Source organism: Poromitra crassiceps (genome assembly GCF_964638095.1).
Source record: "Poromitra crassiceps genome assembly, chromosome: 8".
Lineage (NCBI taxonomy): Eukaryota > Metazoa > Chordata > Actinopteri > Beryciformes > Melamphaidae > Poromitra > Poromitra crassiceps.
In genome coordinates, this window is record NC_139629.1 from 45,651,087 (window position 1) to 45,656,086 (window position 5,000).

A 5,000-nucleotide genomic window follows, 5' to 3' on the forward strand; every position below is an offset into this window, starting at 1 on the left:
GCACGAGTGTGCATGTGTGTGTGTACTGGCCACCGTGCACGTGTGTGCATGTGTGTGTGTGTGTACTGGCCACCGTGCACGTGTGTGCATGTGTGTGGGTGTACTGGCCACCGTGCACGTGTGTGCATGTGTGTGGGTGTACTGGCCACCGTGCACGTGTGTGCATGTGTGTGGGTGTACTGGCCACCGTGGACGTGTGTGCATGTGTGTGTGTACTGGCCACCGTGCACGTGTGTGCATGTGTGTGGGTGTACTGGCCAGCGTGCACGTGTGTGTATGTGTGTGGGTGTACTGGCCACCGTGCATGAGTGTGCATGTGTGTGGGTGTACTGGCCACCGTGCACGTGTGTGCACGCCACTATGGTGTTTGTGACAAATAAAGATGGGGTTTGTCTGTGCGGCTTAATGTATGTTTTCACCAGGCTTTCTTCTTCCAGGTTTTCCCGAGGGGGCAACTTTGTACTTCTGCATTGAGGCCAATGCGGAAGTACAAAAAACTGCAGTTCCTCAAATGGCCACTTGAGGCTGGCTGCAAAAGCGAGTCGTTCCCCATTCACTCCCATGTTAAAATGCCCGATTTTACAGCATAAATAAACATATTGACAGGCTGGTTCAAAAAACGGTTTCGGTCTCTATCGTTAATTTCACCTTGACCACTGTATGGAGGTGGATTTCTATATAACTCACCGGTTTAGAGTAAAACAGATGATAAAACAGACGATGTTTCGGGTGGGATTGACAGGTCGCCTGTCCAGTGATCACGCAGCGCGCCGATCACGGACCAATAGCAGGCGGCGCTGCAGCTCTGGGAAACCCCCTCTCATCCAAATATGGCTACAGATACGCCACTTCTGGCTCCTCTTTTCATCTGTTCTCGTCTTCCCTCTTCTCCTCTCCTCTCCTCTCCTCTCCTCTCCTCTCCTCTCCTCTCCTCTCCTCTCTTCTCCTCTCCTCTCTTCTCCTCTCCTCTCTTCTCCTCTCTGGCTCCAGGTCCTGAGGGCCCGTCGCTGCAATCAAGGCTCATCACATCATCAGGTGGACTGTAACTGTAACTGCTGCTTCACCCAAACGGGAAAACATGACGCATTCCGATGGCGATAAACAGATAATAGGCCTTCCTTGAAATTCCTCGAACTGAATTGCACCCCCTAGGAGCAGTTTACCGTTTACGAGACACACACACACATGCGTGCACAAAATGGGCACGCACAAATACACACCGGCCCGTCGCATCTGTTGACTTTCAAATGCACTATGTTTCCCAGAAGCCCCTGTGACTCAAGCGGCCGCGTATGCGGACTCCCTGCTGTTAGCTCATTATCGTTAGCATTCACGTTAGCCCAGTCACTGATGTGGTCTGACCAGAACCAAATGGCCCACATGCCTCAATCAGCCTCAGGACGTACTGTACTGTCGATGGGAAATGAGTCCGCGTGTGCGTAGGTGTGTGTACGTGTACGCGTGCACGGGTATGTACGTACGTGGCACGTCTGCTCTGCCAGGGAGATGACAAACCGAAAAGATAGCCGGTGATTCACCGGCGATCTTTTTGTACCAACTCAGGTCTGCTCTTATAGTGCGTCTAATGGTTTTGATTGCAACAAGATTGGTGAGGGAATAGCTTTCCGCATGTGTTTATGTGCTGGGCTTTTGAAGCGCAGCTTCTGGTTGACTGGCTTGGCTTATGATGACTGAACGCTGTACCTGCGGTTTGAGGCGGGGAAGTCTATTCTCTTTATTACCAGAAATTATTAACCTCTATCTGTTCTTGGTTTTAGAGTTCAAAAGTCTGCCCATGAGGCTGTTCTAATGCAGACAAGACCTCAGCATCTGCAGCAGGTTTGCATTTGGAGCCCTTTGCTTTGATTCGCAAAACCAGAAAATCTGTCCCGAACGGCGACCGCATTTGGTTCACGCGCAGGCCAGTCAACCTCCAAGACCCTCGCAAGCGCTGCCAATGAAATGCAACGTTTATACGCATGTATAAATAACTCGGTGGTATAGCGTGCGGTGGGGACTACCTGCTGTTTGAGCTGGTGCATGAGCCGGTCCTTCTCCCTCCTCAGAGCCATCACCTCCTCTTGGCCGATCTTCCTCTTGGAGGAGGACAGCTCCAGCAGGGCGATGTTAGCATCCTTCTCACTGATGGCCGCCAGCAGAGCCTGCTGCCTGAGGGGGGGAGGAAGGGGGGGGGGGGTGCCAGGGGAGAAGACAGAGGGTGCAAAAGTTAGGAAGAATATGTCACTGTCATCGCGTGTAGACATCATACGTGATCTTTTTTATTAGGGGTTCAAGCCCTGAAGGGGCTGAAACCCTATTGTTTTTCTAAATCCGAATATATTATTATTATTGTTCATCTGCCCCGACGCAAATTCCCGTGAGTTGGTAAATGGTAGAAACCTGAAAGTTGGCCCAATGACAGATATTGTTGGCTGGTAGGTGCTCAAAAAAGATTTTTCGAATTGGCCTGAAGGTGGCGCTATAATTGAAGATTTTACGTTAAAGGCCATCACTTCCACGCCGTTGGTCCGATTCTCAAACTTTTTTTTTCCAGATGTTCAGGTGGACCTGCTCTACAAATTTGCCATAAGGACCCTCAATGTCCGCCTGGAAAGTTTTTGAGATATTTGGAAAAGTTTGGAAAACACATTTTTGACATCTCCTCCTAGACCGTTGGACCGATTTGCACCACCATCGCCAGGAAGCATCTATGGAGCAAGCTCTACAAACTGGCTTTTTGAAACCTTTGAAATCTCCTTTCGTTTCGGAGATATTGATCGTTAAAGTTGAGAGGGGCGTGGCCTCACAGCTAAATTGTCATTACTTCATGACCGATTAAGGAATCTTCACGAAACTTGCAGGAGGTCTTCGGAGACCATCCCAGACCATGCGTGTCAAATTTGGTGCAATTCCACCAAAAGGGGGCGCTATAGCAGCATTCAGTACCTGTACCTTCTAAATTGTTTGATTTTGAAGGGCGGCAGGAAGTGCGGATTCATTGTCATTATGGCCAGCCTTCCTTCTTGTATGACACTCAACACTTCTGAGCTGATTTCAGAAAAGAAAGTGTCATTTGGCCTGTAGGGGGCGCTATTGTTTGCCTATGGGGGGCGCTACAGCAACGTATCTCCGCAACCGTAACTCGTAGAGACTCACGGATGGCGGCGTTGGACTCGGGGTGAAAAAGTAGCGGTACGAGGCCCGGGATCACCATCGCACCTTCCGTTTCCCATTTATTAGGGGTTCAAGCCCTGAAGGGGCTGAAACCCTATTGTTTTTCTAAATCCGAATATATTATTATTATTGTTCATCTGCCCCGACGCAAATTCCCGTGAGTTGGTAAATGGTAGAAACCTGAAAGTTGGCCCAATGACAGATATTGTTGGCTGGTAGGTGCTCAAAAAAGATTTTTCGAATTGGCCTGAAGGTGGCGCTATAATTGAAGATTTTACGTTAAAGGCCATCACTTCCACGCCGTTGGTCCGATTTTCAAACTTTTTTTTCCAGATGTTCAGGTGGACCTGCTCTACAAATTTGCCATAAGGACCCTCAATGTCCGCCTGGAAAGTTTTTGAGATATTTGGAAAAGTTTGGAAAACACATTTTTGACATCTCCTCCTAGACCGTTGGACCGATTTGCACCACCATCGCCAGGAAGCATCTATGGAGCAAGCTCTAGTCTACAAACTGGCTTTTTGAAACCTTTGAAATCTCCTTTCGTTTCGGAGATATTGATCGTTAAAGTTGAGAGGGGCGTGGCCTCACAGCTAAATTGTCATTACTTCATGACCGATTAAGGAATCTTCACGAAACTTGCAGGAGGTCTTCGGAGACCATCCCAGACCATGCGTGTCAAATTTGGTGCAATTCCACCAAAAGGGGGCGCTATAGCAGCATTCAGTACCTGTACCTTCTAAATTGTTTGATTTTGAAGGGCGGCAGGAAGTGCGGATTCATTGTCATTATGGCCAGCCTTCCTTCTTGTATGACACTCAACACTTCTGAGCTGATTTCAGAAAAGAAAGTGTCATTTGGCCTGTAGGGGGCGCTATTGTTTGCCTATGGGGGGCGCTACAGCAACGTATCTCCGCAACCGTAACTCGTAGAGACTCACGGATGGCGGCGTTGGACTCGGGGTGAAAAAGTAGCGGTACGAGGCCCGGGATCACCATCGCACCTTCCGTTTCCCATTTATTAGGGGTTCAAGCCCTGAAGGGGCTGAAACCCTATTGTTTTTCTAAATCCGAATATATTATTATTATTGTTCATCTGCCCCGACGCAAATTCCCGTGAGTTGGTAAATGGTAGAAACCTGAAAGTTGGCCCAATGACAGATATTGTTGGCTGGTAGGTGCTCAAAAAAGATTTTTCGAATTGGCCTGAAGGTGGCGCTATAATTGAAGATTTTACGTTAAAGGCCATCACTTCCACGCCGTTGGTCCGATTTTCAAACTTTTTTTTTCCAGATGTTCAGGTGGACCTGCTCTACAAGTTTGCCATAAGGACCCTCAATGTCCGCCTGGAAAGTTTTTGAGATATTTGGAAAAGTTTGGAAAACACATTTTTTGCATCTCCTCCTAGACCGTTTGACCGATTTGCACTAGAATCTCCAGGAAGCATCTTTGGAGCAAGCTCTACAAGCGTGCTTTTTGCATTTTTGAAAATCTACTTTAGTTTCAGAGATATTGATCGTTAAAGTTGAGAGGGGCGTGGCCTCACAGCTAAATTGTCATAACTTCATGACCGATGAAGGAATCTTCAGGAAACTTGCAGGAGGTCTTCGGAGACCATCCCAGACCATGCGTGTCAAATTTTGTGCAATTCGACCAAAAGGGGGCGCCATAAACGCCAGAAATGGGTGTGGCTTAACACAAAAAAGGCTGTAACTCCACATCTGTTTGTCCAATGATCGCGAAACTTGTCAGATATATCAAGGAGGATGTCCTGGTCAGAATCAGAAGCTTTGTCATCTGCGCAAGGCTTGAACCCCGCCCATCGCC